Source organism: Loxodonta africana, chromosome 21, assembly GCF_030014295.1.
Source record: "Loxodonta africana isolate mLoxAfr1 chromosome 21, mLoxAfr1.hap2, whole genome shotgun sequence".
NCBI classification, from domain to species: domain Eukaryota; kingdom Metazoa; phylum Chordata; class Mammalia; order Proboscidea; family Elephantidae; genus Loxodonta; species Loxodonta africana.
The window spans coordinates 15,406,367-15,426,851 of NC_087362.1; the positions used below are offsets into that span (position 1 = coordinate 15,406,367).

At 38.8% G+C, this 20,485-nt stretch overlaps 1 protein-coding gene across 1 annotated transcript in view; it reads right to left on the reverse strand.

Moving 5' to 3' along the window:
• Nucleotides 1-20,485, reverse strand: part of GALNTL6 (polypeptide N-acetylgalactosaminyltransferase like 6) — a 1,380,753-nt gene that overhangs the window by 1,102,962 nt on the left and 257,306 nt on the right. The gene's annotated exons all lie outside the window — the stretch shown is intronic.

Consider the following 20,485-nt stretch of genomic DNA (forward strand, 5'->3'; position numbering starts at 1 on the left):
AATTCAAGTGGGATATACTCAAGGTCATACTTTGGCTCTTGTGGACTTGTTTTAATTTTCTTTAGCTTCAACTTGAACTTACCTGTGAGCAATTGATGGACTGCTCTGTAGTCAGCCCCTGGCCTTGTTCTGACTGAAAATATTGAGCTTCTCATTGTCTCTTTCCACAGATGTAGCTGATTTGATTCCTGTGTATTCCATCGGGCAAGGTCCACATGTACAGCTGCTGTTTCTGTTGTTAAAAAATGTATTTGCAATGAATAAGTCATTGGTCTTGCAAAATTCTGCCATAAGACCTGTAGCATAGTTTCGATCACAAAGGCCATATTTTCTAACTACCAATCTTTCTCATGTGTTTCCAACTTTCACATTCCAATCACCAGTAATTATCAATGCATATTGGTTGCATGTTTGATGAATTTCAGACTGCGGAAGTTGGTAAAAAACTTCCGTATCTTCATCTTTGGGATTGGTGTGTAAATTTGAATAATAGTCATATTAACTGGTCTTCTTTGTAGGCATATGGATATTATCCTATCACTGACAGAGTTGTACTTCAGGATAGATCTTGATAGATCCTTCTTTTGGAGGATGACTGCACCCAATGCCATTCCTCTTCAAATTGTCATTCCCAGCATGGTAGTTCATATGATTGTCCAATTCACCTGGCCTATACTAGCCCATTTTAGCTTTATACCAGCCCATTTTAGCTTACTAATGCATCGGATATACATATCTTTATGCATTCCATTTCATTTTTGACGACTTTGATTTTTCTGGATTCATACTTAATACTTTCTACTTTCCAGTTATTAATGGATGTTTGCAGCTGTTTCTTCTCATTTTGAGTAGTGCCACATCAGCAAATGAAGTTCCCAAAAGCTTACTCCATCCACGTCATTAGGGTCAACTCTACTTTGAGGAGGCAGCTCTTCCCCAGTCGTATTTTGAGTGCCTTCCAACCTGAGGGTCTCATCTTCCAGCACTGTATCAGACAATGTTCCACTGCTATTCATAAGGTTTTCACTGGCCATTTTTTATTTAGAAGTGGGTTGCCAGGTCCTTCTTCCTAGTCTGTCTTATTCTGGAAGCTCTGCTGAAGCCTGTCCACCATGGGTGACCCTGCCCGTATTTGAAATACTGGTGGCATAGCTTCTAGCATCACAGCCACATGCAAGCCACCACAGTAAGACAAACTGACAGATGAATGGTGGAGCTTCTTCATAGTAGTAAATTAAAAAAAAAAAAGTCCAACTCAAACATAATTACAATATTCAGTAAAGACATAAGCTATACCAAAGAGGGTTGTCTGTGAATCAAAGGCCGTTGATAAATTTTCAATGCAGTAGGTTAATCTATTGTGGCTCCATCCAAAGTCAGCATTCCAGGATACATTTCACTAAAGCATGCCACACATCTCAAAGCTGCAATTCTAAGAGATAGGCATATTTTTCATGTGACTGAAATCACTTGGCCTTTTGCCCTGTGCTTCACAAGGCAGTGGAGATGTGTATGGAGAGTGGAAAAGAAACACAAGGCTGTTCCGGGCTTCTGTCTTTCCTGCCAAGTCCCTCCATCAGAGAGACCATGAATAGCCCTTCCCTGCCTGGGATCATAAATCATCACTCTATCGCCTTTCCGCTTCCTTTGCTATAGGAAAGAAGCAATGTGAAACTTAATAACTTGAATAAAAGTTATTTTTCCTCCTGTCTGTAGAGTCTGGCAGGGTGCCTTGTAAAGTGCCTTCGATTTCTAGGAGCTATGTAAACCTAAGCTCCTGCTAACAACTGTGGGCACCAGAAGAAGTTTAAGAAGCCCTTCGGCAACCAAAATTTCATCTTGCTTCACACCGCTGTGAAGTCCTTTTATGCCTTTTAGCACCTTCCGCCCTGGGGAGTTCTGCAGGGAAGGACAATGGAGCTGGAGATCAGTGAATGCGAAGACAAACACAAGCCCTTGGCCCATTTTCTTAAATTAGCTTTCCAAAATTCTGAGGGAAAGAGTAGCTTCTCAATATAGCTTTTGATTTTAATGTTTTGATATAGTATTCATCTAGTCTCACAAAAGGAAGGGAACCACGGAACAAGACCATTAGCCAAGTTATAGCTAATTTCTGTTCAAGCTGTCCATATTTAAAATGTTTATTAGCATTTCACAGATATTTTTTCCCTAAAAGTGAGTGATTTCCAGCTTTTTCATATATTACACATTTTCTTTTGTGTTTTGTGTGTTTGGTGTTCTAAAAGTATAGAAAAAAAAATTATAGGCCTCTGAAAAAAGCAATTGCAAACCCTCTTGTTCTAATTAAACAAGACACGATTCCTGCTTTGTTATTTGAGACAATTGTTTATTGATCTCAAATGACTACTTAGAGCAGGTCCCATGACCCGACTTTAGTCTGTTCCTTTGCAGCCACAGACAGTGCTCAGAGACTCTTAGGGTTTCTCCTGGGAGGTACAAGCGCAGTTTGGTGAGTCTTATTTGTGGGTCAGATTTTCTAAATTTAATATCATTTTTATTGTCCTGTTTTGGACTCTCCAATTTTACAAAATTTTTTTTTCAATATGTGACTAAGAATTGCAAGTAATAATGCTGTTCTGAGAAAAATAATTATCTCCTTTATTCTCTGTGTAATACCTTTAGTATATATACAAATATGAGTCCCAAGTTGCCTTTTGCCTGAGCATTACTTCGTGTATTTATGTGTGTGGCTCACTCTCCACATCGTTTCCCTGTGGTATTATTTTATTTTCTCCATTGAGTAATTTATGTAAGGGTTCTTCCTCTCCAAATGAACTCCTTTTTGAAAAACATACTCTTGATTCAAACCTCTTCCAGGGACTTCAGTCATATGTTTATCACATGCTAAATGTCAAGGCTTGAGACAAACATTACCGATATTAACTAGTTCTCGGGGATAGAATTTCCTATCATTTTGTGAAATTGAATTTTGTAGGCATTGTAGTCATATCATTCAAGAATATTTAATGCTAACCACATTGCCCTTTATCAGGTTTTTTTTTTTTTTTTTTTCCTCTCTTTCACTTGTTTAAAGCCAGTAAAAACCAACTAACCACTGTGATTATTTGGCCTTGCCTGCCTCTGCCTTCAGGCCTGAAGCAGTTTTGACCCAAACCAGGATAGTTAATGACTGGTTAGTATAAGCTTGAGGTCAGACACTTTAGAAGTTTGAGACAAATTGGTTTTCTAAAGTGTATTCTAGGTCACAGGCTGTGGGAACATTTTGATTGTGTACATTAAACTTCACAGGAGCAGACTGCCAGGTCTTTTCTCCCTCGGAGCAGCTGCTGGATTTGAAATACCGACTTTGAGTTAGCAGCCAAGTTCTTAACCATTGAGCCACTGGGGTCCTTTAACTTAATTAAAACTTAAATAAATTATAGAAACACAATTTTGGACTTTCTAAGAATTTTTGAAATATCTTTTACCAAGATATCCAGGTGGCCACACAGACCATTTCAGATCAGGTGATCAAAAATAGTCATTTTCCTACACTTGACAAATAAAGGACCTTGAGAGGATAGTTTTAAACAGCACTTGAATGACAGCACTAGACTTTGCCAGTTGAAGAGATAGGGGCTACTCAGAGGCTTACCCTCAGTACGGAATACAAGCTTGGGGTATGTTACAGTGGAGTGGATGAGGCTCTCCTCATTAACATGTGTCCTCCTCTGCCCATGAAGAAGGATGGCACAGTTATTTTTAATAAAGATATGCTCAATATGAAGACCATGGGTGGCATAAACGGTTAACTAACCAAAAAGTTGTCAGTTTGAATCCACACGGGGGTCGAAAGGCCTGGTGATCTACTTCTGAAAGATCAAAGGCTTTGAGAGAACCAGTGGACTTCAATGGTACTATGGTACCCATGGGTTCACCATAGTTGGCATCAACTGGATGGCAACTTTTTTTCTTTTATTAAATGTTCAATGTTTTATCTATTCACATTAGGTTGAAGGAGGAAGATGAGAGTAAGAGACAGAGTGAGAAGAGAGAGAGAGGCCTAATAATTTTTATCAGTATTAAAAATAGCTCTTCAAAAAAATAAAGTTCCTTCCTAGTTGCATGAATTTGTGAAGTAAGAGATTTCAAATAAATCTTGGCTTTAGTTAATCACTGTCCTCACCATATCAGTTTCCATGTGCACCTCACTCAGGGCTATCTTGGGACATTCATTCTTTTTTCCCATATTTGTACCAAAAATGCTTCTAATGAAGGCAATCCTTAACAATTTGCATATGTCTTTTTCCTTAAATCCTATGTGATATGGTGTAGCTTTTTTTTTTTTTTTTTTACTTAAATAGTGGAATAAGTTCTATAAAATTAATCTGAAAACCATGGAAAACTTTGCAGAATAACATAGTCGAGGTCATTGAACATGTCAACAACTTTTCCCAAAACTCTGCCAAAAAATGTTATTTCTCCTTAGTCAAAGAAAATAGAAGGCCTAGTTGGGTGAATAGTTGTTTCAAATATCTTCCTGAAATGGTAGTGGGTGGTTAGGAGAGCCAAAAACTATCCCCTCTCTCTATTGAAATTTATCTATACAATAAAAGGTGGTGCAATACATGCATTCTGATTCTAAAATATTTAAAATTTGTTTTAACGTTTATTTTAGGATTTTTTTCTTCCTAGAAAAATATAATTTAAAATTTTCCAAGCAAGGTCAGGTTATAGAGGGTATCACTGAGTAGGCTAAATCAGCAGCTGAACATGGCAGACATCTTTTGTTTATATGTAAGAATGGAAATGTTAAATTGTTTGGTTTTTTTTGTCTCAGATAATGAATATAAACTCTATACTAGCATCTAAATTCATATATCTACCTCTGAATTCCTGAGATATCGTTTATTCTTAAATCTTCAGCATTGTAGATTAAAAGGAATAATTATCATCAATTGAAACAAAATACAGAGGATTTATACTTCCTTTTTCCATAAATAGACCACATAGATTTAACTTGCTTATCAAAGACAAAGCTTATCATTAAATCAGATACTACTAGAAATTTACAGAAATGCCAAATTTTTCCTATGTTATCCTCACACATAATGTGTTGTGGTCTGCAGTCGAGTTCATTCTGACTCACAGTGACCCTCTAAGACAGAGTAGAACTGCCCCTAGGATTCCAAGGAGCAACTGGTGGATTCGAACTGCCAATCCTTTAGTTAGCAGCCTGAGCTCTTAACCGCTTCACCACCAGGGCTCCACATAATGAGTATTAAATAAAAATTATAACTGAAGGGAAAGCTAATTTGTCATATACATGGAATATTTAAAGGTAACTAGACAAGACAAATATTTGACCATTTGAAATTTGCTGTTGGAAAACATTAGGTAAAGTTGATATATGTTGGAAAAAATAGAATCAAGATTATTATTAAAAGAAATATTTATCAATGTATTCTCAAGGCAAGAGAAACAGGGGAACATAGAATAATTAAAGTACACATATGTTTTTATCATATTTTAGTCATTCATACGTATTTATCAAGAAAATATTATGTATATGTAATATGTACACGCACACACACACACACACGCATATATTTCTTTGCAGGAGTATTTTGCATATACAGACTTATTTGATGCATGAAATTTTTACCTAAGCCTTCTTTCTTTAGGGTTGCTTATGTTTTGTAAATTCAACTTTAGGGATGGTCTTCTTTTAGCAGAAAGAACAAATTTTGCCACTTGGGGAGATTAACCTAAGTCTACTTAGAAGGAAAAACATATTTTATTTAGGAACTGAGCTTTTCCAAAAAAAGTGCTTTACTCCTACACAGGCCAATCTGGATTCATGTTCCCTAAATGGTTCTCTGAGTGGCCGTCTCCTTTCTCTGGGCTTCCTGGAGCCAAGTACCCTTCATATCACCCTCCCCTCTTATATCAGAACCTGTCCTACTTTGGTTTTCTATATTGGGGGGATAATACAATAGGATATATTATCTCCTCAAGATACATTTGAACGTGGAATTACCACAAAGACAGATGCGTTGTCTAGTCACTTCTTCCCATTACTAACAGTTTGACTTTTGACTAAGTCTTTAGATAAGTGTCATAGTGTAAATAAATATCACACTATATATACAAACTAAACCTAACGTGAGTCTTGAGTTGTTTTGTTAACAAAATCATATTTAAAATTTTAATTTTTTGGTGTTCCAGAAAATCTGTTTTGTGGTTTTTAATCTCCTTAAGTCCTTGACGACATGGCAGTTCAAACTCACCCAGAGGCATCTCAGAAGATAGGCCTGGCAATCTGCTTCTGAAAAGTCACAGTAATGAAAACCCTGTGGAGTGATTCTGCTCTGCACCCATGGGGTCTGCATGAGTCGGAATTGGCTAGAAGGCAAATAACAACACCAACAACAACCATTTCTTTAAGATGCCTTAATTATATTTTTCATTAACTTTTTTTTCAATTCTTTCCTTTATATGCTCCTCCATATTAGTCAAATGTTTAATTATTTGGCTTAGCTCTCCTTTTTCAAGGCTCAGCCTCCTTTCAAATAGCTTATTATCTTTCCATCGGAAAGTGTGGAACCCATTCTACCCACTCAGATTATTTTGTGAAGTCAAGTAAGCATGAATGGAGAACAGCCATTGATAGATTTCTTTTTTTTTTTTTTTTAATGGTGTTTTCTTTAGTGACCTACTCACAATAGAATTAAAAACCCAGGACCTATCTGTTGAGGCCAGAAGAAAGAACAAACTTGTCTTGGAAGAAGTACAGCCAGAATGCTCCTTAGAAACAAGGTGGTGAGACTTGGTCTAGTGTACTTTAGACATGTTATTAGGAGTGACCAGCCCCTGGAAAGGACATCATGCTTGGTAAAGTAGAGGGTCAATGAAAAAGAGGAAGATCCTCAAAGAGATGGACTGACACAGTGGCTGCAACAATGGGCTCAAGCATAACAACAATCGTGAGGATGGTTCAGGACCAGGCAGTGTTTAGTTCTGTTGTACATAGGGTCACTTTGAGTTGGAATTGGCTGGATGGCACCTAACAACAACATCTACCGAGGCATGCTCCCAGAGGTATCTCTGCTCCCAGAGGCAACTCACTAGGCAAGCCTCAACCACAACTACAACTGCTCCTCCTTGTTCTGTCTGAATCAGTAGAGGCAGCCAGTTTCTCACAGAGGAGCAAACAGTAAGTGAGCCGGAGAAAGCTTCCATCTTTCTTCAAAGGAATTCTTCTCCAGGGACAGTGGCTGTCTCTTCTAGGCAACCCGGAAATCTCTCTACTTGCCCAAGTGTGGATAGTTAGACTCACCACTTTTCAAGACTTTAGGTGATTGACTTTAAAAAAAAGAGTCATTGATGAATTAAATTACACTGTTTCCATTTCCTCCAAGTCTAATAATCTCTGAGCTGGGCTAGAATCAAAATTTCATATACTTTTAAGTAATAATCTAAGACCATAGACCAATTTGGAGAGGAAGTACCCTGGCAGCATGTCCACATTTGTTCACAGTTGTAAAATGACGTTCCCATGCCAAGTCCAAGGTGGGACTCTTGAGACAATATTGCTCCAAGAGAAACAGGCAGGACTTCATTTCTAGGGGCTGGTGCATTTCCCATTCTCAATGCCTGGCTGATTAAATGGACTATTTCCTTGCTCTGCAGACCTGCCCACCTGTCATTTGAGGACAGAGTGGAAGAGACAAAAAAATTCTTAGCTGTATTTCTCAGCTCAAACCACATTCTCCAATCTAGCTTTTACCAAAGAATAGCGAGACTTATCAAGTGTTAGGTAAGCTAAAATGAAATTGTACTCTTTTGCAATTTCTTACTATTCCTTGGAAAGAGTTCCATTTACTTCAAGTACACGCTGGGGAGAAGAGTATGGTGCAATGGATCACTTTTGTGTGGGTTTTCTAGCCATGATCTTGTAACTCTCACCCAAGTGATTGGGCAAGACTTTGCAAATAGGGTAATTGTGGCCCACCATGGGGATTGATCAGTTTTTTCTATCCCACTGGGCTTGAAATTAAGCACCCAAGAAGCGGGAAAGAGAAGATCCCACGACCACCAAGGAAGGACAGCCAGGCATGGAGAGAGAGTCTTCTGGATCTGGGATCCCTGTGTTGAGAAAATCCTGGACCAGGGGAAACTGGCAGGAAAGATTGGCAGGAAATGGCACAGTAGGCTTCGTGGCCTATGGAGCGAGAAAGATAAGAGCCTTTGGGCAGAGGCCAAGGCCCAAGGAGAGGTGTACCCGAGAGCACGGCTGGGAAGAAGCTGTCCTGATAGAAGAACTGTATCCTGAGTGTTCCTGAGCCTGAACTGTAACCTGTTACTTCCCTAATAAACCCCGTAATTGTGTGTATTGTCAGTGAGTTCTGTGTGGCCATTGTAATGAATTATTGAACCCAGCCGAGAAGTAGAGAGTGCTGCGGGAGGGATGGTTGGTGTCAGAATTGGTAAAGTTGGTAGAGAGAGGAAGCTTGTCTGACCTCTACCTTATAGGAATTAGCCTTGGCTATTGATCTTGATTCTCCTTTGCCCTTGTGAAGTTAGAGGAGGTCAGACACCACCCCCACACTGCTTTTGCAAAGAGTGAGTAAAGGGGAAGCATTAGGACTGTTTTCAGCTGCAGAGTATAATGCAATTTTATTAGGACTAAAAGTCAACCCTCCTTTAGAAGGGGCATAACCTGATTCCTTCTCTCCCATCCTCTTCGTGCCTACACTGAAAAAGTTCTCCTATGAGATCCAATCATCTCAGAACAAGTGGAAGGACAGTAGGGACCATTGTCTTTACATAGGTATTTTTGTTTTGTTTTGTCAGAGAGCTCCATACCAGCGGTTATGTTATGGGCTACTGATCCAGCTGATAATAAAGTGATACTTTGTTTTCTATTTGATGTGTCCTTCATATAGTTCCAATGGCTGAGACCTATAGGCAGGAAAGACAAATAGTATGGTTTGAACACCCATGATTCCCTATTATAACACCAAATTAACACTGCAAAATTTTGTTATATATCCTCTTCGAAGTGTAAGTCAAAAGAATTCATTCTCCAATGAGTGCTGAGGTCACACCCTATACTATCAAAATGTCTAACTAAGCCAATAAAAAGATCTAACAACTTCCCTTTGATCACCAAAATAAAAGATATTTATTCTTATTTGTTTTAAAATTCAGCAGCTCACCAATATGAGTATAGGTGATCCAACCAAACGTGCAAATTACTGAACAAAATCATTAATATCACATGCAAGCAAAATTTTGCTAAAGATCATTCAAAAGCAGCTGCAGCAGCATATCGACAAGGAACTGCCAGAAATTCAGGCTGGATTCAGAAGAGGATGTGGAACTATTGCTGATGTCAGATGGATCCTGGCTGAAAGCATTGAATACCAGAAGGGTATTTACCTATGTTTTATTGACTATGCAAAGGCATTCAACTGTGTGGATCATAACAAATTATGGATAACACTGCAAAGAATTGGAATCCCAGAACACTTAGTTGTGCTCATGAGGACCCTGTACATAGATCAAGAAGCAGTTGTTCAGACAGAACAAGGGGATACTGAGTGGTTAAAATCAGGAAAGGTGTGCAATCAGGGTTGTATCCTACCACCATACCTATTCAATCTGTATGCTGAGCAAATAATCCAAGAAGCTGAACTATATGAAGAAGGACAGGTCATCAGGATTGGAGGAAGGTTCATTAACAACCTGCATTATGCAGATGACACAATCTTGCTTGCTGAAAGTGAAAAGGACTTGAAGCACTTATTAATGAAGATCAAGGACCACAGCCTTCAGTATGTATTACACCTCAACATAAAGAAAACAAAAATCCTCACAAATGGACCAATAGAAAAGATTGAAATTGTCAAGCATTTCATTTTACTTGGATCTACACTCAACACCCATGGAAGCAGCAGTCAAGAGGCAGACAAGAAAAAAATGACCTTGTGAAGATGGAGTTATCCTGTACTGCAAGCCAAGAACTCCTGTGGAAACTGGGAGACACAAAGAAGAATTGATGCCTTTGAATTATGGTGTTGGTGAAGAATATTGAATACACCATGGACTGCCAAAAGAACAAACAAATCTTTCCTGGAGGCAGTACAACCAGAATGTTCCTTAGAAACAAGGATGGTGAGACTGTGCCTTACATACTTTGGACGTGTTGTCAGGAGGGATCAGTCCCTGGAGAAGGACATCATGCTTGGCAGAGTACAGGGTCAGCAGGAAAGAGGAAGGCCCTTAACGAGGTGGACTGACACAGTGGCTGCAACAATGGGGTCAAGCATAACAATGATTGTAAGGACGGCGAGGATCAGGCAGTGTTTTGTTCCGTTGTGCGCAGGGTCACTATGAGTTGGAACTGGCTCGATGGTACCTAACAACAACAATACGAGTACATCAAAAATCATTATCTTAGTTCTCTTTGTATCATTTCATCTGATTAATTTTATATGTTTCATTTATCTAAATCAAATAGGTAGAAAGCAAAATATGCTATCTAAATTACTTCTATTTGAATTTAGATTCTCTATCCCTTCATTCAAAACTTTGTTATAAAAACATGTATGGTAAAAAAGCATTAGGGGAAGATCCTAGAGAAGAGGAAAAATGATGGTCTGAGAGAGGGAAAGGGGCAAAAATATATATATATACATACATGTGAATCAGAGTCATTCTAATGTTTAAAATTATTGTAATATACTGGAGTTAGCATTATTGGATAATTAAATTAAATATGCAAGAACTAAATCTGTGTGTCAGATTTCTCTTGAAATATCTCTAAATATGTTGAATGTGTTAAAAGAATTCTTCATTTGAGTCTAGAATTCAACCTTTATTTTATTCCTAAGCCTAAGCAAATAATAGTTTTAGTCAGTTTTTAAAATGTTCTTTCTTATGTGTTAGATTGTGTTCTCCAAAAAGATACGTTAAAATCTTAACTCCTAATACCTGTGAGGATCCCTGGTGGCACAATCGTTGCTAATCAAAAGGTGAGCAGTTCTAATCCACTATCTGCTCCTTGTAAAGCCTATAGGGCAGTTCTACTCTGTCTTATAGGGTAGCTATGAGTCAGAATCAATGCCTGTGAACTTGATGTTGTTTGGAAATAAGATCTTTGAAGTTTGCTGTGAGTCAGAATCGATACCCGTGAACTTGATCTTTTTTGGAAACAAGATCTTTCAAGATTTTATCAGGAGTTGACACCTTTGTACTGCGGTGTTGGTGAAGGATGTTGAATATACCATGCACTGCCAAAAGACGGAACAAATCTGTCTGGGAAGAAGTACAGCCAGAATGCTCCTTGGAGGCAAGTATGACGAGACTGCGTCTTACATACTTTGGACATGTTGTCAGAAGGGATCAGTCCCTGGAGAAGGACATCGTGCTTGGCAGAGTACAGGGTCAGCGGAAAAGAGGAAGACCCTCAACAAGGTGGATTGACACAGTGGCTGCAACAATGGGCTCAAGCATAACAACGATTGTAAGGATGGCTCAGGACCAGGCAGTGTTTCGCTCTGTTGTGCACAGGTTGCTATTTGAATGGACTCGATGGCACCTAACAACAACAACAATGTATGTTAGAGTAGAACTGTGCTCCATAAGGTTTTCAATCACTGATTTTTCAGAAGTGGATCACCAGGTCTTTCTCTGGAGGTGCTTCAGGGTAAACTCGAACTTCCAACCTTGTGGTTAGTAGCTGAGTGCGCTGGAATCAACTCAAAGGCAATAACTGGTGGTGGTGGTACTCTTTATTGATTTATTTACTTGCTTACTGAGCTTGAATACCTACTATTTACAGGTCAGTGCATTAAGAACCATGAATCATTAATATTATTTCAGATTTTTAGTGACGTTTTGTTTTCTGATAATGATTCCCCTTCCCCTATCATTCAGGCAGCAACAATAGCTTGACATAAGCATTGATTTGAAGAGAAGGGTAGATATAGCCTAAATTAAAAAAAAAAAAAGGAAATCAAATAAGTTTGTGTGTGTGTGTGTGTGTGTGTGTGTGTTAGCAGAGACAATAACATGGGAAAACTTTACGAGAAACTAAGATCCTATGAATACAAAAGCTTTACTTTCACATATGAGAGGTTAAAGCGCTGCAGAAAGCCAGGTGGAATCTATTCTCCTTAATGACAGAGGATACAAAAGCTAACCTTACCTACGCCAGGAGAAAGTGATCACTAATAATTGGTTGTGGGAGTGTGTGACCCTGAAGTTTTGACTCTTAACCAAAGGTGCATAAGACAAGTTACCTTGTCTTCTCCCTGTACTCACTGCTTCTGTGTTCTTTTTGTGAGGAATCTGGTACCTTTATCCACTCACTGTCTGTTCTCCTGCCTTGATACTCAGACCCTTTTGTCTGCCAGCTGTCTCTGTGAATTCTGCTCACCTCTGGATGGTGGGTGGGTTGGGGTGGAAGGTATAGTTGGAGTTTTGGGCTACTGTTTCTAAAGGACACTGAAGTGCCCATAGTCTCTGTGATGGTTAAGGTTGTGTGTCAACTTAGCTGGGCAATGATTCTCAGTGGTTTGGCAGTTGTATAATGTTGTGATCACCTCCATGACAGGATTTACTTGAGTAGCCACTCAGTTGGAAGGGAGTGCCCTTGGGTGTGTGGCCTGCATAGAGTATAAATGGAAATTCTGGCAAGGCTTGTGGGCTTTTACTTGTTCTGAATTCTGCAGCTGGCTCCTGTTTGTCTGACCTCTGGTTCTTGGGACTTGAGCTAGCAGCTTATCTGCAGTCTTTCCTGCCAATCTTGAGGTTTGTTTATCTTCATGTCTGTGAGCAAGAGCCCTGCTCGCTGATCTGCTGATCTTGGTTTACCAGCCCCTGCAGCTATGTGATTAAGGAGAAGCCTCTATCCTGACCCACAAACTTGGGACAGTCCAGCCTCTACAACCTCATAAGTCATTTCCTTGATATAAATCTCTCTAGATATATTTATAAGCTTTACTGGTTTTGGTTCTCCACAGAACTCAGTCTAAGGTATTTGGTGCCACGAGTGGGGTGCTGCTCTAACAGATTCCTAAAATGTGGAAGCAGTTTCAAAACTGAATGGGTAGAGGCTGGAGATTTTTAAGATTGCCTTGAAGAGACTGTTGGTGGAATTATGGATGTCAAAGATAATTCTGGTGAGGACTCTGAAGGAAGTGAGAAGAGCTGTTACACTGGAGATGGCACAGACAGTGAGAAGCAGCAGCAGAGAACCAGCAGCAGCAGAGTTAGGAGACCAGCACAAAACAGCACAGGAGCTGACCCATGAAGTGAGAGAGCTTGGTGCCTTTAAGCAGGAGGCTTCCTGGTGGAGTCAGGTGCCTCTGAGCACTTATCAGTGAAGCTAATCTTGCTGACCCACAGAGCAAGAGAGCTGAGTGCCTTCTGGCTGAAGTTTACTGGTGGATTGGGATGCCTCCAGGCACTTATCAGTGGAGCTACAGAGCTTTGGGACACTAACACCAGCAGGGCAGACATGGGAGGTAAGCCCCGAGGGGTTGAGAGGCCAAGGAACCAGGAAGCAGAATTTGAAGAGATAAGGAACACAGGAAGCAGGGCTGCCTTGGTCTCAAAGGGTAGAGTCGCCACTCAGATAGAATAGGAGAATGGGGTCACCCAAACCCAAGGGAGCAGAGTTGCCATCCAGTGTGCCTAGAAGGCAGAGCTGAAGCCCAGGGCCTAGGGGTCTCCACTCAGAATCTGGAGAGTATGGCCAATATCTAGATTCTGGAGGTCAGGGCCACTGTGTAAATGTTCTCAGAAAACAGAGGATTATTTTCAAGCCTTGGGGGCTAATGCAATGTTTTATGCTGATTTGATTGGTGCCTGTTATCCATTCTTTTCCTCCAATTTCTCCCATTTGTAATGGTTATGTCAAGCTTGTGGTTGTTTCGCCATTGTATTTTGGAAGCAGATAACTTGTATTCTAGATTTCACAGATGAAGAGGAATTTTTGGATTTTTGACTTGGAGTTGATTTAAAACTTTTGCTATGAAATGATGGGATGAATGTGTTTTGCATGTGGCGAGTACATGAATTTGGGGGGACCAAAGGGTGGAATGTTATGGACTGAATTGTGTCTCCCCAAAAAATATGTGTCAAGTTGGCTAATTCATGATTCTCATTATTGTGTGATTGTCTACCATTTTGTCATCGGATGTGATTTTCCTGTGTATTATAAATTCTATGTCTATGATGTTAATAAGACAGGATTAGAGGCAGTTATGTTAATGAGGCAGGACTCAATCTACAAGATTAGCTTATGTCTTAAGCCAATCTCTTTTGAGATATAATAGAGAAAAGTAGGCAGGAAGGCATGGGGGACCTCATACTACTAATAATCGAGAGCCAGGAGAATAGCCCATCCTTTGGACCCAAGGTCCCTATGCTGAGAAACTCTTAGACTCAGGGGAAGATTGATGACAAAGACCTTCATCCAGAGCCAACAGAGAGAGAATGGCTTCCTCCCTGGAGTTGGCACCCTGAATTCAGTCTTCTACCCTTTTAGACTGTGAGAGAATAAATTTCTCTTTGTTAAAGACAGACATCCACTTGTGGTATTTCTGTTATGACAGCACTAGATAACTAAGACAGTCTCCAAGACTGTCCTCAAGCCTTTCTCTAAAAGAAGCTCAGAGTGTCCCTGAGCTCTTCCCAGGGAAGTAAGGCACAAATCATCTGCTTTGGGGCTCTCCTAAGACAATCTGAGGTCTTGAATGCTCACTTTCCATGACTGCCACCTGAGGTCAGGCTAAGGGCCCTCTAAAGTAGTGCTTTTCAAATGATACATGGTGAGGCCTAATTATTTTTGTTTGTTTGTGTTTTTTATTGCTCAAGGAGCTACAGAGATACACTTATAAAATACAATAAAAAAAAGTTATTAGAAATATAAAATTAAAAAGTATTTTACATCTCATGAGTATCTGTTACAAGGTTGGATGTGGGAGATGCTGGAGGTATGTGCCCATAGTCTCTTGGGACTCACCAGTGCTTACCAGAGAGGAAGACTTCCATCTGCACCCCTTGCTGGAGTCCCTTCTAGGATCTACCAGTTTCTGAGATGACAGACAAGTAACACGCCCTTTGCCTTTGCCAGGTAGACTCAATCAAAGATTGGTGATAGTTGATGCATCCTACATACTCCTGCTCATATGCTTCAGGCAGAAAAACCTGAGGTGCATTGTTGCACATTTCCAGAATGCTCAGCAAGAATAAATTGTTGACATACGTTAGTGACCTGATCATTAACCACGTTTTGTTGGCTACTTTCCCTTCTCTGTCTCACTTCCCCACTGCTCTTCCAAGTATTTGCTGGGTTCAGTGCCCACATAAACTATTTGCACTTGAATCATCATCTCACGGACTGGTTCAAAGGTACCTAAGATATCAAGACTAAAGGTAAGCCTTCCAGCCAGAAGAAAGAATGAGAACAAACTGTTGCTGAAAGTCGATTCTGACTCACAACAACGCTGTAGTACAGAGTAGAATTGTCCCACAGAGTTTCCAAGGCTGTAATCTTTACAGAAGCAGACTGCCACATCTTTCTCCTGCAGAGCAGCTGGTGAGTTAGAATCCCAAACTTTAGGTTAGCTGCCAACAGTGTCACCACTACGCCGGCAGGGTTTCTCACATTAAACTTAGAATTTGCTCAACAAACAATACATTTTTAATTGGAAATGCCTATGCTACCTTGAGGAGTCCCTGGGTGGTATAAACAGTTAATGCACTTGGCTGCTGACTGGAGAATTGAAGTTTCGAATCCACCCAAAGGAGCCTTGGAAAAAGGCGTAGTGATCTACCATTAAAAGTTCAGCCATTCAAGATCCTATGGACCACAGTTTTACTCTGACACACATGGGGTCACCACGAGTAGGAACTGACTTGATGGTCATTGATTAATGGTTATACTACCTTGAATTGACATAATTACATTTATCACTATTGTGAAGAAATGGGGTCTTGAGAGCCTAGATGAAATAAAATGAAATCTTTCCATGTGTAAGTATTGTAGCTGATACATGCTTCTATATCCCATTACATGATTTTATGGTTTGTTTTTATTGAAAAATTAAGCTTCATATTTAATAATTAAAATAAGTCTATCCAAAAGAGACAAATATAAAAGGAAGGAACTGGCAATTCCTATTTTGTAAAAGGTAAAAACGATAATCTAAGGTAGGCAGGAGTTTAATGGGGATAAGAAATGCACAAAAGCTCTCTGCTGCCTTACCCCTTTCCCACTAATCTGCTTCCCCCAGTCAAGTGTATGCAGGGAGAGGAGACAACAAAGAGAACAAAGTTAACTTCATATGAATTCTTTCTTAACAAATAAAATAAAATTGTTTTATAAAGTGACAGTATTTTAAAAATCAAATTAGCTCCACAATATATATAATGTATGATTATACACAAAGGGTAAAATAATCTAAAAATATACCAGCATTTGCAGAAAGGTAGAAAAGATGAGTTCCCCAAAATAATCATTGCAAAGCCCACTAATCTTTTTTTTTTTTTTTTTGGTCCACAAAGAACACTCTCATCTCTTTAAGATACAAATTATGCTGCTGCTAGAGCTTTTTTTTTTTTTTTTTTTAGAGCTGGTACAATATCAGTGGAAACAACTCTATCAGGCTTCCTATTATAAACTATAATTCTAGGGTTTATAGCTTGGCTTTTTCAAAGTAGAGTATGTTGGGCAAAGACTAAGCATACAAATTGCCAGCCAAAATACATTAAATCTGGTTGAGCTGTCCGTTTTTGGAGAATGCAAATTGGAGTGTTCTTCTCTGCATGCAGCTAGTGCTCGGTATGGACCTACAAAGAGTTATTCTAACCCAAAAAAATCTTTTAAATGGAAAATTTGTAAATAGATTGGTCATTATTTCAAAATGTGCAAATTTTAAGTAGTTATTGTTAAAAAGAGTTTTAGTTCATAAAAAAGAAAACATTTTATTTAACACCACAAAATATAAATTCATGTGATAAATTTAGTCCAAATTCATGGAAAAGTATCCACTTGACTGTGCTATGGATAACTAGAGTTTTTAAAATAATCATTGATTCATGGTAATTCCTATGATTAGAGTCTTCTGTGGTGACTGAGAACAAAATGGCATGGCTTAGCTGACATCGTTTGTATCTGAAAACTATGTCTTATAAATTGAATTGTGCCCCCCAAAATGTGTGTTTTTGTTCTTTAGAGCCCTCTGCTTATGGTGTTTCTGTTATAGCAGCACTAGATAACTAAGACACTATGCTCATGAATTTTGTTTCAAAGATGCAGGAACAGACTAAAGGATTCAATCTGAAAGAGGACTGAACGTATCAATGAGTTTAAGTTTTGTCCTTTGCTTGGCTCTCGTATGTCTAAAAAAAAGAAAATTTTTTTTTTTTGTCTACCAGTTATCAATTGCAATGAGTTGACTCTTACTCATTGTGCGTCAGAGTAGAATTGTGATCCATAAGGCTTTCAGTGATTGACTTTTCAGAAGTAGATCATCGAGCCTTTCTTCCAAGATGCCTCTAAGTAAACTCTAACTTCAAACCTCCAACCTGCTGGTTAGCAGTCAAGCATGATAACCATTTATACTGCCCAGGGGCTCTATTCTATGTCTACAAATCCCTTTAAAACAACTTCATGGAGTTGGTATATTCTTTTTTTTTTTTTTTCTTTAGCACTGCAAACTCAGTGTGGCAAAGGGATGTTATAGCAACAGGGTATTACTCTGAGGCACTAGTCAGGGGACCCAAATATACTGCTCGGTTGATAGCCCAGGACCTTGAAAATTACATTAAAACTTATTGGCCATTCCCTCATTCAAGAATATTTATTGAATTTCCTTTATATGCCAGACACTGTGGAAATGAGAACAAGATGAACAAGGTTGCTGCTTTTGTGGAGGTTATATGAGAAGTTTGCAATTGTATTAGCAACATTTCTATTGTATTATCAGGCAGCTTCAGATTCCTGAAAAACAATATTAGAAAATATAAACTGGTAAACTCAGGTGGAAAATATTTCACTTACCCTTGCCTCATTTTAAAATTTTATTTTATTTAAATATACGTGCAACATTATTAAAAAAAAAAAAAAGCTAACATTTCTTCTATTTTATATGCATCTTAATAACTACAAAACTTTGAGAAATAAGTTATTTATCAATTCTTTGTTCTTTGGTAATAGTGAATAAGCTTAATGTCATCCCAAATATAAAACTACCTTAATTTTCTCCTTCCTTTAGCTTCATGGAAACCCTGGTTATGTAGTAGTTAAGAGCTACAGCTCTTAACCAAAAGGTTGGCAGTTCAAATGCACCAGGCACTCCTTGGTAAGTCTATGGAGCAGCTCTACTCTGTCTTATAGGGTTGCTATGAGTCAAAACCAGCTCGATGGCAATGGGTTTGGGTTTTTTTTAGCTTCATTTTTTAATTTCATGATAAATTTGCTTCCCCATCATCTAAAAATAATATTGGCTGCTAAAACCAATAAACATGAAAAGTAATGACCCCTAACGATTTCCTTTTATTAGACCTGCAGAGAGTTTTGATATCTTTTACTTGGTAAATCAGTCTCTGATTTTAGTTTTCTAACTACTACCTTGCTTTTGTTTTTTTTTCCTCAGGTAGAAAAGGAAGAGGAAAGCGAGGCAAAATTCAACTAATGCATCATTTTGACGCATTCGTTGTTTGGTCAGTGGTGTGCAGTCTGCTATTTCTGATATAATAAATGTTTATGGTATTTCTAGTTTAATGAATGCCCTAGGCTCCAGGACTTGTTTGTGTACTTCCGTGGCATATATCTTTAGTGAGAAAGAGATGGTGTTGTCTGTTTAAACTAATAGAAAGTAAAGTTGAATGGAAAAAATTAGATTTGAGAGCAGCAGCCTCAATACAACTTTCACCAAGAATCAATACAGGGCTGCAGGGAGTGTGGCCAGGCGAGAGTGGCAGCTGTTGGATCAGTCAATTACAGCAAAGGAAGCAAGCAGAAGGATTTGCAGGAGGGCAGGTTTTCATTTTCAGTGAGTCAGGTCATTGTTTCAATAACCAATCAAATTTTCTCCATTATTTTACAGGCACTAAATAGGCGTATTCTCTAAGAAACTCTAATAATGTAGAGCCTTACCCTCTGGCAACCAAGGGGGTCATGATTCTGAAAAACAGCCAGGTTCGCAAAGCCGTCTTTGGCAAGGTAGAGATAAAACACGAAAAAGAGGGTTAAGACAAAACAAACAACATGGCATCCTGTTTTGTTTCTTTTTAAATAACAAAGTGGATTAAAAATCGAGAAAGCATCTCTGTCAGTACAAACCACAACCATTGATGGAAATAACCGCGGGCGAACCTTCTCCTGGAGCACTTTCTTTAATTGTTCCACAAACATTGCACAAGTTATTATCTGCTAAGGTAGACATCATGCCCGAGTCCTGTGTTCCACAAAGTGTTCATTTTTCGAATACTTTTAATAAGTATTAAAACCGCAGCTAACTCTTACAGAGAGTTTTCCACTGGCGCTCTGTAAGTAAGGTGGAAATGAAATCTAAGTGTAGATCTCGCTGACTTCAGATGCAGCCTGTTCTCCAAACCACTAATCACTAATGCCTTCTAGCCTGAAAGCTGACAATGCTAGGATAAATTCAACACTCATTGTCAATAACAATTTCTAAAGGTCTGTACATGGAAATATATGTTTAAAGGAATAATTTAAGTATAAAAAGACATCGAAAGCCAAAATCAAATTCCACAATTGAAAAGGCATCCCTATTACACAGAATAAGGATAACCCTATTACTGTATATTACTCACAAGGGAAGTTCTGTGAAATGCTTTCCTTCTCAAGCCCCCAGGATTCCTACTAGCTTGTTCTTTGAAGTGTCTACTCCACTTCCCAACCACAATTACCTTTTTTTCTCTTGTTAAGGCTTGGTCCTGTGCTTTCTTTTCTCCAAATTTTCTCTTACAGGCAGATCTTAATTAGTATCAAGGTTTTTAACACTATTATCTATGTTAATAACTCTCAAACTAGTAACTCCAGTCCTCGCTTCCCCGAGTTTCAGGCTTTTTGTCAAATGTAAATTACCATCTTTACTTCTGTGTTCACTGTGATATCAGAATCGACAGACATTATCATACAAAGTTTCTCTGGATCTCATCACGTCCCCAAACAAACAAACAAAAAAAACCTAACAAAAAAACACACGCAAACACAACTCCCAAGCAAACTACTCAACACTAATTTCCTCAGCTAATCAACACTAATTTCCTCAGCTAATCAATAGACACCATTATCTGCCCAGAATAGAGGGCTATTTTAAACAGTTATCATTCCCCCACCTGCAACATCAAATCCATCAACAATTCTGCCTCAAAAATCTGTTTAAATATATCTGCTTTCCAATGCTACTGGTATGACCCAAATTGAAGTTGTCTTCATCTATTATCAGAGCTCCTTCAGTAGCCATTTAAATGGTCC